Source organism: Parus major, chromosome 11 (genome assembly GCF_001522545.3).
Source record: "Parus major isolate Abel chromosome 11, Parus_major1.1, whole genome shotgun sequence".
NCBI lineage: Eukaryota > Metazoa > Chordata > Aves > Passeriformes > Paridae > Parus > Parus major.
In genome coordinates, this window is record NC_031780.1 from 19,446,472 (window position 1) to 19,465,269 (window position 18,798).

At 40.9% G+C, this 18,798-nt stretch overlaps 1 protein-coding gene across 1 annotated transcript in view; it reads right to left on the bottom strand.

The window, feature by feature from the left end:
• Nucleotides 1–18,798, bottom strand: part of LOC107209663 (CCHC-type zinc finger protein CG3800-like) — a 49,420-nt gene that overhangs the window by 1,064 nt on the left and 29,558 nt on the right. The gene's annotated exons all lie outside the window — the stretch shown is intronic.

The window sequence follows — 18,798 nt, forward strand, 5'->3', positions numbered from 1 at the left end:
CCCTGGATCCCTGGCAGTGCCCAAGGCCAGGTTGGACATTGGGGCTGGAGCAGCCTGGGACAGTGGGAGGTGTCCCTGCCATGGCAGGGGTGGGATGGGTGGGCTCTGAGGTCCTTCTCAATCCAAAGCATTCCATGATTCCATGATTGCATTGTTCTAGGTGAGGTTTGATTAGAGGTTGATTTTAAAAGGTGATGATGACTCCAGCAATTCAGGGGAACCCCCCTGAGTCCCCCGTGTGCTCCTTGGTTCCTACAGAAAGGAGTTGAGGTAAGAGCCCTGAACCTGTGGGTTAAAGAAAATGCTTCCTCAGTGATAAGCAAAGTGTAGAGGCTCTGGTGATCTCACACAGCTGATGGAAAACTTGAATGTTTACTCTTGTTTATGCATTCTCTGAGTTTACTTGAGACTCTGACATCTAACCAATATTGTATTTTTCTCCATGAGCATCCAATAAATTTTTAAAGGCAAATCTTTCCTAATTGGCAGTAATGAGCCAGTAAAACTTATATTTGATTAAGAGCAGACAGAGACCCACAAGAGCTCCCTGAGCAGTTTAAACAGTAAAATTCTAGAAGAAGTTCATTGTCTCAGTTGTGAAAGCTGGCACTGCCCTGTGGGCTGCCCTGGGTGCTAAATCTGAGCAGTTTTGTTTCCTTCATGTCATTCCCAGCATTTAAAGACTCTGTAATTCAACTAACAGTGTATAGGGGCAGAAATCCCACATTTTAAAGCTGCAGGGGAGAGAATCTCTCAGGTAACTCAGCCAATGGAGTTACCATGAACTCTTCTCACTACAGGTCATTGTCAAACTCTACTTATGACTGGAAATTGTTTTGCACAGAATTTTAAACTTCTGGAGCACTGTTAGACACCTTGATCTAACCAATTTTCCAAATAATTCCTGAGTTTTCCAGGACAAGATTTAAAGCTGGGTAAGTTTTGTGGCAGATCTGAACTTGTCAGCAAGTTCAGAATCCTATTTGTTTGTATGGACTGTGGTGATTTAGATTAGCTCAGGTTATGTTTGTATGGACTGTGGTGATTTAGATGAAATGAGGATCTGCTGCAGGTGGCTGGAAATCCTTCAGTGAAAAAAGATTCTGGGGGATGGAGTGGGGAGGAGGAAAAGCTCAGAAGTTTTTTAAGTGTCTGTCTTTAGGTAAATTCTGCTTTCTTTAGTCCAGAAATCTCAAATGTCATCTCTTCCCTCACATGGGTGTAGGAAAAGGGGCATTTGGCTTTTTAGTGCTTTGGAGAAATCCTGTTTCTGCCTGAGCAAAAGTCCCCACCACTGAGAAGTCACCTCTGTCACGTCTTTTTGTGTCCTGCAGTGGTGAAACCCAAAGCAAAACCTCACATGAGAGGTTGAGACCTCACCTTTAATTGTAGTTCAGCTTCAGTCACAAAGCAGACATTGGCCATGTGCTCCACTGAAGGACTGCAGAACAACTTTGGTTTTGGTTTTCTGCCCAGGAACTCGTTCTCTGTCTGCCCAGGTGGAGCCCAGGAGCTCCTGTGCTGGGTGACACAGCTGGGAACAAGGTGGGGACACTGGGGGCTCTGTCCTGCTGTGTGAATGAAACCTGGGAGCTGACATTGAGCCTTTGCATCCGTGGAAGCTGTTGGGGAGTGCCCAGTAAAGCCACACATCAGCTCATGCTGGGAAATGAAGGGTAACTTAGTGCTGGAAACCCAGCACAAACTGGGTTTTATGGAATCTGGTATATGGAATTTTTTGGTGCTCGAAATGCTCACAACATTTCTTCTTCAGGTTTTGAAAGCCTGGTTGTGATTAACTCCAGAGCTGGCTTTATTTTATAGAAACAATACAGTTGTGATTGGAAGCTCAAATCAATATTGACTCAAAGGAAGGTGACACTAAGAGGGAATAGAATATTTACCTTTTTACCTGCAGGCTTAAATACCTAATTTAGAAGTTCTTTCTCTTGTAATTTTTTTGGCTGTAAATTGAGCTGTGTGAATATTCCCTGTGTCAATCACCAACACCACTCCCTGCAATGGGAGTTCTGTCATGTAGATGTTTTATTTCTGTTATTTCTGATCTTTTTAATATTTCTCATACAGCAGAGCCATGGTGTCAGCAGTGCATTTTGGTAATTGGGTGTGCAGGGGTAGAATTTATTTCAGTTTATATGTGAAAATAACACATAGACAAAGAAATTTCAGGTTTGTCCTTCCCTCGTGGGTCAGGCAATATTGGCAAGGGTTTATTGGGTTTTTTGGTCTATAAATACTCCCTAATCTATATGTCCTGCTGGCATCACTGTGCTTGTGTCACCTTTCCATCCCCACATGAGCTCACAGCTGCTAAATTTAGTGTTTGCAATACAGGGAGCTGTGTGGGACAAGGGAAAAGTTATTTTTAGCTGCTCTGAACACAAACAGTGACTTCTGGAGATCGTGGAAACCAGGGGTTTCCAGGTCAGAAAAAACCCCAAACAAACCAATGTTCACCAGTTCTAAGTCAGCTCTCAGTTCCTCAAACCCAGGTTTCTACTGCTGCTGCTGAATGTTTGTGATGTTCCTAATGGTGCTGTAAAAGGCATTTTATTTCTGCTATAAACAATTCACCAGTGGTGTCAAACATCTTGGGTAGCAATTCTGTGAATTTTCTGGGTTCTGTTCTGTGTGCTCATGGCTGTGGCCTGTACAGAACAATAAAGCTGAAATACATCTCATGTGGTAAAATGTCCAGAACCTGTAGGTGGCTCCAGTACAAAAACAAAACAAAACCAAAACAAAAAACCCTCCAAACCACCAGAATCTTCATGCCAAACTTGCTGAAGTGCATTTTGAAACACGCTGCATTGATCTATTGTGTTTTCTGCTTAGAAATGTTGACAAATTTGCTAATGAAAAGCATTATAATGCATAATGTGCCTGATCTGTGAGAGGAGGTGGGCAGCTCTGGGCTGGAGCTGTGGGCAGCTGCCTCCCTCTCCCAGCCAAGCTGCCAGCCCTCCAGCCAGCCTGCCTGCTTGTCACAAGTTTTAGTGGAATAAACATTCCCAGAGAATGTTTTGATCCAGAAAATCAGCAGTTTTTGATGGCAAATTGTTCATCTGAAGAGTTTTAGCCTGCTCTATTAAGAACATAAGTCTCTGAAATTGTTAATCTTGAATAGAAGTGTTGCCAAACAATTGAAGGTAATAGCCTTCCCTGCCTGGAAGGCTCGCTCACTTTGTCTCTGTAATAGCTCTTGGTTTTCTTTTAACACCCCCTGGAAAGGAGTAAAAGTTAATTAAAGTGGGTATTTTTCTATGTTTGCAGGCTGGTGCCATTGAAACGAGTGTGGACAGGGTTCAACCAAATGGAGTTCAGAGTCAGCTGAACTTGGAGGTGTCAGGAAAACTGCTGCACTTTGCAGCATGGGTTATCAGCCTAATTAGTTTGGAGGAGGAAAAAACTTGTACATTTCTTAAAAATAAACTTAGAGAATACATTTCATTGATAGTCCTAACATTTTCACTTGTAATTTATTTATAAAGCCATTGAACTAATTAAAATTTTATCCAGATCTGGGTGCAGCTCCCTCTGTTAGAACCCTTCTCTGTCTCCCTGAGCGCAGAGGAGAGGGGCAGTGGGAGTCAGGAATCACTTTTTAGGATACACCCAGACCGGTTTCCCAGACCATCCAAACCCAGCTCTGAAGAGAAGAGGACTCTGGCAGTGTGGGCTGTGGTGTCCTGGGGGGCTGCAGACCCTGAGCATCCCTGGGTGCCCAGCCCTGGGGCAGGGCTGGAGGAGAGGAGGGGGAGGGATGTGCTGGGAGCAGCTCAAGGTGTGTCAGGTGTGGGGCAGCACCTGGAAACTGCTCCTGTGCAGTCCCAGCCCCAGGGCTGTGCTGCAGCACAAATTCCCTGCTTTTCCATGCCTTGGCCTCAAACACCAAGCTCTGTTTGCCAAGGGCTTCTGCCTCTCTTCAAATCACCAGTTTTCTACCCAAATCTCTTTTGCTTTCTTGTTTTCCTTTCTTCTCCATTCCCATCCATGCCATTGTGCTGCCATCTGTTTTCTAGGTGGGGAAGATCCATTTCAGGCCACTTACACTGACAGCAGTGCCAGATTTACAGTCATTGAAAACTCTTTCATCCAGAGGAAATTTGCATAAGAATACTTGAAACCAAATTTTTGTCTAATCAACAGCAGTGAGGACTGGACTCACAGCAGTGTGCTGGGTTCTGATGAATTTTTCTGTTGTGACTTTTCCTGTTATGAATCCCACTCAGAGAACAGAAATGCAGCAATAACAGCAAATATATCTGCCTGTGTGGTCTCTGTGTTGTGCCACTGCAGACATTCATTTTTAAATGCCATTCTGTAATTTTCATCAGGACATCAGCCACGTAAGATCTCATTCTTAAAACCATCTGACAGATTTTGATGTAGAAAAAGACTTAAGAGACTTTTATACTCTATTAAATAATAAACCCTCTTTCCCCTCCTTATGTATTCATCTCCTTCACAAACTTTGATGTGTGGCTTTGATTAGGTATCAAAAACGATACGAGGTACTTCATTTTGGCATATTTTGAAAAATCTCATCAGTTTTCAGGGAGCAAAATGCCCTTAATCTGCTCAGAATGTCTGAGACTGGAGAAGGCTTCAATCAGACCTGGTTTTCATTGCAAAAAGCTTTCACTGCCTTTCCTTCAGGACGTCCTCTGACTCATCAGCACCTGGGAGGTTTGGCTCCAGGAGAAAGGGCTGAGAAACAATTCAGAAACTCTCCAGCAGCAGCACACAGAACTTTGGGTCACTTAGGTAAAGAGGAGGAGCTGGGCAGGATGAAGGACAATGTGATTTACCATAAAAACCTTCACCATTCAGCAGGGTGCAGAAGGACACTGACAGGAGAGCAAGGCACCTTGGTGGATGGGATTAAATTTCTCTTTCCTACTCTCTCAGATTTGCTGTGGAAAATTCCAGCTCAGAATTTTTCTTCATCTCTGGGTCTCTGACAGAAAACAATCACCATTCCAGTTCCATAACCAGTAATATTCCAGAGTGTCCAAGGGGCTCTGAAGGAGAATGTGCTCGATGAAAATGAGAAGATGCATCATGAAATAGCCAGATACAGCAGACTCTGAAAGCTCCTCTTTCCACAATGTCAGCTCCTGAATTGCTCATGAAAAATACCATTTTGTAACTGAAAACTCTTTGTAAGGAAAGATTTTGGGATAATGAGGAGCCTGCTCACAACAATAGAGGTGATGGACCTGGCACTTCATCATTTCTTATTATGCTGTTGGAGCAGCCTCAGGACAGAGTTATCTTTGCCTTGTTTGTTCCCCCTTCCTTAGACTGCCATTGATTCAAAATGAAAAAGGGAAGAAAAATCAGGAGAAAGGCCTCTAAGGTTGTGTGTGTTTTAAAGAGATTGTATTTACATGAGTGAGTGAGTGGGAAATACGTGTTTTTTTTTTCTTGCATGTGGTTTTATTTAATATTGGAGAAACAATTGAGTGGAAATAGCAAGAACTGCTTTGCTCCACTGTTCAAATCATGAGGCAGGAGCACGAGGTGGGAATTCCATGTCCTTCCTGCAGGAAGCCAGATGCTGCTTTCAGGAGTAGAAACTTTCTGTATTAACATTTCAATCATTACCCAGCTATACTCTCCTAATGCACCAAACAGCAGATATTATTTATAAACCTTTTAATGGAAATAACTGCAGCCACTTCATTATTTCAATGAGCTCTTAAAATGTTGATGAGTAGTGTGATGTTTTTACATAATAATACCATTAAAAATTACTGCTTTTGTGTATGCTTTTGTGAGAATGCATTTATTTGGCATTCTTAAAACCATTTAACATTTTTCAGAAGTTCAGTATCAGAACACCAGATAATGGGAAAGTTTTAAGCCCTATTGACATAAGAACAAAGCCTTTAAAAAGTCATAAATATAACAAACCCAAACCTACTTTGTTCATGTGCCATCCAAAGGAAATAAAATTCTTATGAAAATAATTAAAATGTCTATTATTCTATCAAAATAATTAAGATTCCTAAGATATGAAGGATTCCACTGAAAGATTTCTTTCCAAAGGAATATTGAGTGAATCAACCCTGAGGCATCCTGAGGAGCATCTCAGGCTGGAAGTATTTATGTGTCAATAGGTAACATTTGATAAGGAGAGCAAGAAATGACTCAGTATTTTAATGACATGGGCTTGAGAAAGATATTGATTAATCTCTGCTCATGTGCAGATTTCAGATCACTTGGCAAAGGCCAAAGGGTTTTTTCTGCAGTCATTTCAGAGCTCTGGGGTCACTGAGGTGAGATGAGCAAGTGACAACAGGACTCAGAAATTGCATCTTTAAGCCCAGCACAGCAGAGTGGAAGAAGGAGTTAAAAACCCAAATTTATAGCCAAATGAGATCCTTGAATATTCTTGGAACTTCTGAGCTGAGGATCAGCATTTGTTGTTTTTTATTTGTGTGATTATCTATGTCCTTATCAGCTGGTCCAAGCTTTTGTAGGGCCTAACTTAACTTTAGATTTTTAGCAGAGCTAAAACTCTCCTGAACCAACCAGCACCAGTTTAAGGAACAAATGTCCCCTGGTATTTTATGTGATATAAATATTTGGCCCTTATATTTGTAGTCAGGGTTAGAAAGACTTGAAAATAAATAAATGATGCAGTTTAAGATATTTTTTCAGGAGACAATTGGTTTTTGTTGTGTTTGATTTGGAGGTACAATAAGCAGTTCTATTCCACAAGTACTGGCACATTATTTCCTTGTTAAATGGCTGTTTTTGTTAAAGTGGAGTAACAGTGCATTAATTCACCTGGGAAACCAGTCTGTGTTGCACTGAAAAAAGGGGGTAAGGAAGGATAACACCCCCAATCCTTTCCCTCCATGCTAGCATATTTGTTTTATATATATATATATTGAATATATGTTTTCCACAAAGCACAGAGGAAAAATCCTGTAATTTTCCACATTTCTAACAAATGTACTGGAAGTCCATTATATTCTGCAGGACACAGTCCTTGAAAAAGCTCAGTGAGGATCCAGTGGCATCAAATAAAACATTTTTGGTCTTTTGGGCTGTAATTGAGGATTAGCAAAATTAAAAATCCCATGTCTAGGTTGCTGTTGCTCCTTTGTAGAGCATTTAATGCCAGACTATTAGGAGCACAGAGAAATACAAGGTGAGAGGAGTGGAAAATAAGGCTGGCTTATGTTTGAGTCCCAAAGAATGCTAAAGAGCTTCTCTAGAAAAGTGAATTTCAGTCAAACCCCCTGAGATAATCCCCAGGGCTACAGTTCTGCTCCAATTTGAGTTACATGGTACTGTAAATTTGGAACAGATCCCAAAGAAAGGATTATCCACTGATATCCTGTCCTGGTGAGATGCACCCACAGTGCTGAGGCTCCACACAGAGGATGGGATGTTTCCAGAACATCCTCCCTCACCAAAACTTCATCACTGATTTTCCCCTGGATTTCAGATTCCTTATTCCTGAGTGTCTGAATTTACCCCAACACTGTGACAGAAGAGAAAATAAAGAAAGAAAACAAAGAATTGTACCTGTGATGCTCTTCTGCTTCAAGATTAGGTGATGAAAATGGAATTGTCATCTCATCCTAAGAATATTTAGACAATTTTCAGGAGCTGCTAAGATAAAATATCAGTTCTTGTTATTTATTTTGTTAAATGAGCCATGTCTTAAATAAGCATAGTTTTCAGTGGAGTTCATTCAAGTTAGAAATGGATAAAAACCTCAGGATAAATAAAAGCAGAATGCTGGCCTGGTAATCCATCACTGAGTAGACTAGAATTAATTCAGGTTTACCTGGTTAGTATGAAAATGAGAATTAAAATTCAGCTCAGTATTAAGAACAGTATTTAGCAATGTTCAGGTACTGTGAAGCTTCCATCTGTTCCCAGAGCTGTCTGAAGTTTCTCAGCTGTACCAAGTTATCCCCATGTAAGTGATTATTAAAAATAAAGGCAGTTGGATATTTGCATGGCTCCAGCTTTCACAGAGGAAGAAAAGAGCCAAAGGAATAAATTCCTCTTTGCTCCAACATTTTCCTTCAAAAGTAAAATTTGTTTTAGATATACTTGTGTAGAGTTGTACAGAATTTGGTGTATTGTGGGAGCCAGCCAATAAGCAGCTCCTGAAATGCACTTTAATGTCTTTAATATCTTGAACAAGGACTTTTGTGCAGCATGCAGGGCTTGTGCTCAGGACTAAATTCTTGCACTCACCCAGAGCAGTGAATAGGCTGTTATTTTTAAAATTATTATCCTTATTATTCTGCTTTAATCACATGAACCTGTCAGATCTGCTGTAGGGTTTCCAGTGTGAAAGTGTGACCTTAAAATGCATAAACTGCTGCTGTTCACTCATTATAGAACTGCACACAAATAGACTTTGCTGCTTTAATCCCTGTTTGGAGGTGGCTTTGGTGAAATCCCTGTTATGCCAGGTATTAGTCTGAAAAAAATCCCTAAATAAAGTATCTACTCACTATCTAAGTATTATTGCTCTTTATTTTTTTTTGTGCTTGTTACTCATTATGTGGAATAATGTCAGCTATCAAAGGAACACTGAGCTTCACCCAGCTCTGTGCAAGCACTGAGATCATTATTTCTGCTCTGCAGCTGAGCTTTGGAACTTGCAGCCCCTTGCTTCTCTTTCCAGCTGATGTTTGGTGCATCCCCATGCTGTGGCAATTCTTACCAAATGGGACTTTGAATAACAAATTCAGAGGACAAGACATGTTAGGCACTATAAATTATTCAGAGAAGGAAATTAAAAGAGTGAGAGTATTTTTTTTCCAAGCCAGAGCTGAAATTGTTTGTGCTAAAGGTTCCACTCTGCTCTCAATTTAAATGAAAATGTCTTGCTAAAATTTAGATTTTGGTTTATGTAAGACACAGCATCCTTTACCCAGTGGAGCTACTGTGAGCACATTTCCTCTTTTCAGTGATCCCTCACATTATTTCTTCCCCTGTGGGTTTCTTCTATTCACAACTTTTACCTTTTCCTTCTTCTCAGTTGCATTTCCCATTTGAAGACTGAATTGGCCCCAGCAGGCTTTAGCAAATCCCACCCCAACACCCAAACTCTGCTTGACTCGTCAGAGAAGGAGGAAAATTTGCAGGGAATAAAAGATTGAGGCTGCCTGGCTGGTGGAACTTTACTTAATTAACCTAATTGAAATTACAAGTGTTGCAAATGAGACAAAAATAGGCCAACAAATAAATTATTTCCATTACATGTCATTTGAAAATAATTAGCAGAAGATAAACATTTAGTTCAGTGACCAGATTTGGCCTCTGGTTCTCTGTGCTGCTCTTCAGCACGGGGGACTTTGTGATGTGTAAATGAAATTAGAAACTGCAGCTCTGTGGCAATGCAGTGTGGCCTTCTATAAATCCCTGCTAAGCTCTGACAGCAATATCCAGGTTAGTACACAGACCTTGAATGAAAGGGAGGGATTTGCACTACAGCCACAGGAGGGTAAGAATTTATTGAGCACTACCTAAGAAAAGGGGATGTTTATCAAAAATGAGGATGAATATGTACATTGTTTCACAAATACTGCTTTGATCTCTACAGCAAAAGTACTTCTATAGCTGCATGGGTGCTAATTTGCCTCTTCTAAAGAAATGAAATGGAAATCTTTCTAAATTAATGGGTTCCAAAAGCATCAGGTGAGAACATCTGTAGCAGAACAGGGGCTCTGTGTTGGGAGCTCACAGTCAGGTTTGTGTCCCATTAAATCAAGGCTGTTTGGAGAGGAAGGTTTCCAGCTGACACCCTGGAGTTAGAGCCATGAGGAAAGTTCTGCACAGAAGATTAGGATGAAAAATGACTGCAGGATTCAGCTGGAGTTTCTTTGGTTAATTTTGTAGCAGAGGGGAAGTTTAGTCCCTGGATGGTAGAAGGCCTTGCCAGCAGGAGAACTAACAAAAATATGTATTTTTATATTTTTTTTTTAATTTTCTATGTAGAACATGAGATCTTCCGGCAAATGAACTTTACATGTACTTAAACTCTTTCAAAAGCCACTTTTAACACTTTAAACCCCATCAAATTAATGTATTTTGTTACAGTGCAAGATGTTTGTCATATTTGTCACCAAATCTGAATTTTTCTATTAGACAGCAAAGAACATTCCTTCCTAATTTATCTTTTCTAATGGTAGTCTCCATTTTTGGCTATCAGATTTAATCCACTCTGTTTATTTTGAGGAATCCGTTTTAAATCTTACAGAGGGAGGGGATAAAACCCCCCAAAACCAACCCAGCTTCCCCCAGAGCTCCTGTGGCCTCAGGGGACTGAGACACAATTTTCTGGCTGGCATTTGACTGAAGTTTCATCTTTCTCCAAAGCTCTTCTTTTCTTCCTGGGGAGTTTAGGTTATCCCAGGTCTGTGGACAGAATAATTTAATAGTCACAGAAATAATTAATTTCCTTTTGTTGTTTATTTTGCTTCTTTGCCACTTTGGGATTGGAGGGATGGTGAAGGTGGCCACAAGCACAGCTCTCTGATGCCTTTGCATCCTTTGAGGGCTCAGGATTCTGACAAGAGATTCCTGTACCTCCCTACCTGGAAATTTGGTGCCCCTGTGCTGGACAGCAGCCTTTACAGCTTCCAGCTGAGGGCATCGTTTGCTCAATCTGTATTTGCAATCTATGCATTTCTTCAGAGATATTTATTTCCTGGGAAAGGAAACTCTCCTGTGATCCTCAAACACAGGCAGGGTTTGCTGTTCACACAATGTGTCCTGGAGAAATTCCTGGGACTGCTCCTGACAGAGCTGCTGAGCTGCTCCTGTGCTGTGGGAGTCAGCACAAGTCCCTGGAAATTCTGTAGGGTTGGGCTTTGTCCACTGAAATCCCCCAGGGATTCTGGCAGCCTGGCAGGAAAGTCCTGTCTGTCAGGAATCAGGGATCATGGGCTCTCAGAGGGAAGGGAGCCAGGAACTCTTACATTTGCCAAACAAAATCATCATCACAACAGAAATCAAAACTTCTTCTATCTGACCATGGCCTGATGGTTCTGCTGCACACAAAACCCAACACCTTCCTTGGAACACTTTGCCAATGAGTTCATGACTTACTAGGATGTAAAACAATACTTTATTCAAAATAATTGAGCTCTCCCTTTGCATAAAACTTTTGTGTTATTTGTCATCAGTAAAACTGGTAAAAATTTAAATATTTTCTGCAAGTGGTTTTCCAAGATGTCTCTCATTTGTGTAGCTCTGGTTGCCCAGATTTATCCAGACTCAATCATGAGCTGACTGATGTCCCATGGGATGTTCTGGGCTGGCTGCTGGGAAGTCAGGGCTGATTTTCTGCCCAGCCTGAGCTGCTTTGCTCCCCCCAGAGAAGGGGAGTCACAGAAATCATCAGCTGGCTTTACTCTTGTCCCAAGCTGTGCTTGCAAACTGCTTCACTGGCACATTCCTCTGACCACCAATTTATGGAGACCTTTGCAGGATCCAGACCTATTAGATAAACAAGCCTTTCAAAGCTAATAGGTCAATAAATAGGCAGTGAATTCTTTATTTATTCCAAGGTTGAATGCTTGTCTTAGTGGGTCTCTGAGGAAAGCAAAGCCTCTTCAAACAAAAAAAAAATAAAAAAATAAAGAAAAAATCACTCATAGAAGGACAGATAATCATCCTGCTGGGCCATGGGGAAATTCAGGCTTGTTTGTGTGTGGGATGGAGCTGAGGTGCTGGATGGGAAGATAAGACTGGGAATTGTGCAGGGGAGGATGGAGCAGGACCCAGCCCAAAGCAGCCCTGGGACTCTCCCTCCCCCTCAGCATCACACAAGCAGGGAGAGAATTGAGTGACTGAATGTTAACAAAACAAAGCCCTCGAAAATAATTGCATTTTTTTCATATTGTGATTCATTTCAATTTCACGAGTCTCAAAACACCACTTCTCAAGTGATTAATGTTTTCTCCATTGATTGCAACTGCGCTTGAGTGAAGGTCTTTCTTCATAGTTTTAAACAAAGAAATGTTTTAAGGGTCACAAGATTAATGGCCTGACATTGAGGAGCCTTTCCACAGCTATACAGGAGAGCAGGTGGGTTATAAAAGCAAACTCAATCCTTAGGTGATGTGAAATCCAAAATTATAATCCACCTTTGGATATAAAATTTACCTCATGTGATATTTTCGGTTATTTTTTCCGCTCTTCCTGCTTTGCAATCTTTTTTATGCTGTTTTATCTCCTAGATTTTTCCTCCTTCTTTTGTACTCTTGTGATTTTTTAGATTTTTTTTGCCTCATCACTGTATTTGAGTAAATAAGGGAATAATAAAGATGTCAGCTTCAAAAAATTGTGAATGTCTTCCCTCACTAACACTGGTGAGTTAGTACAGAATTTGTTTCATATTGTCTAAATGGCAGGAAATTATGTAGTTTTGAACCTAAAAAAGCCCCCAGCTCCTCCCAAAAAAACCCACCATAGGTGAAGGGTCCCTAGGTTAATTAACAGCCCTGTACAAGTTCATTTACTGCATTTTTTTTGGCTGTAATTTCATTGTGTCCACTGGAGGTGGGAGCTGGGGTCGGTGTGTGCAGAGGTTTGGCTCCTTGGGCTCCAGGGGACAGAGGGAACAATTTGACCCTTTGGAACTTGAGGGACCCCACCCTCAGTCAGAGCTTTCCATCCTGACCCACCCCAAACCCCTCTAGGCACTCTGTGCCTCAGTTTACCCATTTTTACTGACTCAGGATATCTTTGTGAGATCATTTAAGAGTTCTTCACCTGGGCTCTGGTGAGCTGGTGAGAAATTCACATTTCCTAAGTGTATTAAAATGCTGTTTGTTGTGTAGTTTGCAGTCTGTTCACCTGTAATTTGATTTAAAAATGCACAGAGTCCATTGAAGGGACTGCAGCTCTCTGAGGTGAGGTTTTGTGAGAGTTGTTCTGAGCTGGGAGCTTTGGGGAGCTGGGCAGGGACCCAGGCCTCGCTCACCTGTGGCAGGCGTTGTGGTTATAATTTTAGGCCTCAGCTTTGTCACTTTTTTCCTTGATTGTCTGATAAAAGACAAAATTCCAAGCTGCCTCACTTGTACCTGTAGCTCATGACAGGATTTAGTTGTGCTGCCATGGAAATGTTATTTTTTGGCTTTAGTAAGATATTTGAATTAAGTTGGCTGCTTCTCTTCTGGGCTCCAGCCTTGAGCAGGGAGGGTTCCATCAGAACTTGTGCCTTCACAACAATAATCTTTCTTCCTAGGATGCCACTGGGTGTGGAGCTGAGGTTTATGAACCGAAGGATGTGCTTAGACTGGCTCAGTAGAACCTCAGAGAGGGACACAACAACCCTGAAGTGCTCATGGTCCAGAGCTGCTTCTGCCCTGGATGAAATGTAGGCTGAGAAGGAATTGGAATCTGTAGAGGAGATATATATATATTTCACAGGTACTTGGAACTTTTAATACCAAGAGAAAAGAAGTGGTTTCTGATGTTCTCTGGCACAAATCTTTGAAAAGTGCAGTAGGCAGCTATTAAAAGGCTTTTAACAAAGAAAAGTATGTTCTGGAATATTCTTTATCATCAATTAATTAGCAGTAGGATGCTCATTAATTCTGGGTTTACAGTAGATTAGATTTTTAAGCCTATTATTTGTAGATAAAATTCATTCAGGTACTCAACTTTGAAATATTGCTTTGTGCATTCTCTTTATTCTCCACACATTTTATGGAAGAGTATTTAAGATATTGGCTATTGAAGTATTTCACTTTCAAGAGAAAAAATAAATGAGTTTGAAGCATGCTGGATAAACATAACCAAGAATAACAAATCTTTACATTTCCAGAATTAAAAAATAAAAAATAAAAAATGAAAAAAAATAATCTGAGAAGGTGTGTTAGTGTTTGAATTTGAGTTTTTTGCAGAGGCTTTCTGGTTTGGGCTGCAGCACTCTCTGGGATCTCTGACTGTGTCTGAAATCCAGCACATGAATTCAAAGCTTTTGGAAACTATTGTTTCACTGCAATTAAGAACCATGCTCAGCTGAGATGGCAACATGCTGAAAAATTAATTGAGAATTTAACCTTCAAATGGAAAATGCATAGGACACACTTTATTATAATCAGCTTACACAGCCATCGATGCCTTCAGAGATAATTTGAGGTTTTTTACTGTTCTACTTCTGGCCAATTAAAACAAAAAGGCATTTTTGCCAAGCAGCATTGATTCAGTGTCTGTGATCCTGTGTGAGGAGCAGGGCTCTGAGGCTCCCTGATTCTTTTTGCTGGGGGATGAGTATGGAGATTAACAGCAAAATCTCACTGCAGCTTTTAGAACAAAAGCTAATCAGCACTCCCATAAAAGTTTAAAATTGTTATATTCCTTAATTTGGCATATTGTTAGCTGCAAGCTGATCCTTATTGTCTGGTTTATTTTCATCTGTCAGAAGCAATGCCAAAATGTATTTTGTCTGCCTTGAGTGAGTGCAATTAATCCTGAGCTGGAACAATCTCAGGTTTGTGTTTGATTGAATGATCTGGTCTGGTGGGGCATATTCCACAACCATTGCCCCCCAAAAACCATCAGATTGTATCCAGGTATTGGAATAACCCTCTTCAAGTAAAATCCACTAATTTTATTTTATAATTTTATAAATAAGTGTGGAATGCAGGAATGAATAACAGAATATTTAAACATGGATATATAAGTCCTAGTGTACTTTGGGGTGTTTTCATACATTTTTTCACATATTTGTGGAGTTAAACTTTTTTTAAAAAATCAAAATAAAGAAACCCCCAAAGATCTACCAAGACCCCCAAATTTGCTTGTTTTAAAATAATTTTATGATATTTTATATTAATGAGTCATTAGTAATCAAATATATTGAATTACATTACAAAAAACCCCCACACATTGATATTTCTTGAACACTGAACCAGAATGTCATCAGAATCCTTGACACAGCACTAAAAAGCCTCATAGAAACTGTGATCATTTCGGTGCTCCTGTTGATAGAAATGGAACCATTTTTAAGGGATAAACAGCATCTAGAGAATTTTCCTCAGATTTGTAAGGTCTTCACACCTTGTATTTTCTCACACCTGTGAAATTTCCATTCTTCATTAGGGTCCAATTTTGATCTGAAATCTTTCGGTGCTTATAAGCTGTAACAAAAATCACATTAAACAAAGGTTAGTCTGCTCCTACTTTCTTTTACAAATAAGAGGAGGCATTTTACAAAGGCTGAAATTTTCTGTCAAAGCTGGCTCCAAACCAGAATTTCCACCCAAGATGATTCCAGTCCTAATATTTTTGGAACACACAGCGAAGCTTCAAGGCAGGCTCTAGGCAGAGTCCTGGTGAGGGACAAAGGACTGAGAAGCACAACTTCAGTCCCTGGGGAGGTGGAGGGGTCCAGCTAAAGAATAAAATCACTGAGCACAGGAATAAATGTGGTCTGTTAGGACAAGGTTTGCTTTTGTTGGGGGAATTCTCCTCTATGGCTGCTGGAGTTGAATGAAGGAATGTGTATGCATCCTCAGTGAAGGATAAGAATAAAAAGCATTCAGTGGATGTGTCATATATTTGCATTTTTAAAAGGTTGTGAGTTTATGCACCAAAGGGTGAATAAAAGTCAAAAAGTCAGTTTGCTTCAGCTCAGATGAAAGCACAACTGCAATGGTCACTGCTTGGTTTGGCCAGAGTGAGTCCATGTCCTGCTGCAGAGATTCTCTTGTGCAAGATGAGGATCAGAGAGGGGTTTGGGTTGGGAGGGACCTCAAAGCCATTGCAGGGACACCTCCCACTGTCCCAGGCTGCTCCAGCCCCAATGTCCAGCCTGGCCTTGGGCACTGCCAGGGATCCAGGGGCAGCCCCAGCTGCTCTGGGCACCCTGTGCCAGGGCCTGCCCACCCTGCCAGGGAACAATCCCTGCCCAATATCCCATCCAGCCCTGCCCTCTGGCACGTTGAAAAGATAGCTTTGCTTTTTTCCCTGATGATCTGGAAATCAAAGTGGGCACTGAAACCTCCAACTTTGTAGGTGGCCCAGAACTCCTTTGAGCCATCAAATACTTTATAAATGACAAGAAACCCCGGAGGAGCTCACGGAAGTGAGCAGCAATACGGGAGCAGACGAGCTGCAGCAAACACGAGTTTGGGTAATTCAGTGAGATGGGGATAGTCCAGCTTATTTGGAATAATTACAGCTTAAACATCTACATTGCAGTCACTGTTTTCCAAAATCTGAGTAGCAGCCAAGAATCCCAGCTGAGTGTTAGGGATGCCCAGGAAGGGGAGGGATAGGCCAGAGGTCTGTGTTGTGCCATGGAGCTGTGGTGTGCTCACCTCCTGGGTAAGGTGTGTTCCCCCTTTTCCTGACCCTGCAGTGCCCTGGAAATCCCAACATTTAGGATTGCAGTGCCCTCTCTATAGGTGGTGCCCTGTTCACAGTTTGTCATTATTTGATTCCTTCTGTGGGGCAGTGTCACCCACGTGTTCCTCCCTCCACATCCCAGTGGATCCCAGTATTCCCACTGTGCCTTTGGCACATCCCAAGCAGCACTTACACAATGTGCCTGGATATTTTTGCAGGCTCTAGAGGTCTTTGGAATATGAGTGCAATCTCTGGTTTATTTCTTTGGGGCTTTTTTTAGAATTAATTTAAATTATTAGGAATTCTGTGCATGATGAATCAGGCAATTGCAGCTTTGTTAATAAATTGTGTTTCAAGGTATTTTGCACAATCTATTTCAGAGTAATGAACAAGTAAATAAAATGTCTCTATAGTGAATAAATCACATATTTTTCTGAATCTCCACTACTAAAATGACTTTTTCAATTAATTTCAAACTATGCTGTTCTCCAGCCAGGTGACTGGGAGCCCAGGGCTGAATATTCCCAATGTCAGGGCACTGGGAGAACCCAGTGCCAATTTGAAATAATGCTGTTGGGTGCAGTGAAGTTGCAAAGATAAAAGTGAGTTCAGAATTTATCCTGCTCCATGGATATTCTTTCTTTTCTCCTGCACAATTCCCCTGGCACAGAAACACTGGCAGTGTTGGTTTGCACTGATTTGATTCACCTCTTTTCAAATGAAACAGGGCTGGTTTTCATCTTTTGCAGGAGTGATTGTTAACTACAGGGAAATTGTCACAAGCACTAGGTCAATTAATTACTCCATTTTTAAGCTCTCCTTTGTAAAACTGCAATTAATTTACTGCATTTTGGTGGATTTTGTTCTCCAGACTTATCCATTTGAAATCACTGTAATTCTAGGCAGATAACACTGTTTTATTGTATGTGACAGCTTTTCAGAAGTTCATATTTTCTTCTTTAATGAGTGCTGGGACTGAGTTTGTTTTTAATTATCTGTGGCACCTTTTTATTATTAGCAGAATGGGAAAGCAGTAAACCTGGAGTTTGTGAAGTGAATGGGGGCTATCAACCTCCTAAAAGAGGATGTTAAATAGAATGGATTGCAACGTCCAGGTTTTATAGGATGACATAAAATGATAAATATTTGCAGTTCAAACACAGTGCAGCTCCAAGGACTTTCACAGTTTTCTTATCACTTTTTCCTTTAAGCTTCCATTTTTTTTCATTTTCATCCCAAATGAGGAAGAGCCGTGGATTGTTCAGTGAAGCCCCTGTGGGTGAGGCCTCCCTGTTAAACAAGACAGAATTTACAGCACTCTGGGAATGTTTTTGGGTGTGAGAATGAAAAAAAAAAATTGTTGATCTTTAACAGTTCAGTGACTTTTGTCCTTTGGTGACTTTATTTCAAATTCCAGCTAACAGAGTCGGTGCATGTAGAACTGGACAGTTTAACCAGGTGTAAGTTACTAGGTGGTCGGTAGGGAGACAAAGATCTTTGGGATGATACTTGTGAATTCTGCCTTTTAAGCAGAGAGGGAGATTCCAGCAGCTCAGTCTCAGATGGATTGGTTCAAATAACTTGCAGGAGATAATTTCCATCCTGAGAGCTGAAGCAGCAAACATCCAAAGTGTTCACTGCAGTGCCTGGAAGGTTTGGAGAAAGCATGATGAACAGGGAGATAATTTGAGGAGCGTGTTATATTTGGAGTATTTACTCTTGTAAAAGCCTGTCTGACTCATTAGCATCTCGAATGATCTATCAAAGTGTGGTTCAGACTGAAAAGGGAATAAATACTACATTATCCTTTTGTGTTGCCAAATGTAGGGCACCAAATGTTTGCTTCTGTGGTCTGCTCTGATCAGTGGAGTGGCTCTTTTGACTCCAGTGGAATTATGCTCGGGATGAGCCTGCCCCCATGACCCTAATCAAACTGAATAAGATGAAAGGTTTGGGGGAAAAAAGAGCTCAATCTCCACATAAGATCTTTATAAAGTATTATGGGATTAGGCCCTTAAGAAAGGAGGGGAAAATATATAGTGGCATTTTAATCAGGCACATCATGGCAAAGGAGACAGAGTATTAATTTAATGAAAAGGTTTTTATAGGCACATGATATGGCTAAGAAATGAAATAAATCAAGGAAATGTAAAACACAATGTCATTTCTAGTACAAGAGGATCTGGTTCTTTGACTGTGAATAACAATTCGTGTTTTTCTGTGTTTCCTGTGATTTACATATTTTTAATTGCACTGAAATCTGTGCTGGACCACTGAGAGGCAACTTTGTACTTCAGAGGTCACCCTAAACTCATTAAGTACAGATTGGCTTTGTGCTTATTAGAAGGCCATGTCTGCTAAATCAGTGACTCTGCACCCCCCAGCTGGTTCAGCAGAGCTGCTTTGTTTGCCCCAGATTAGTGATGTGAG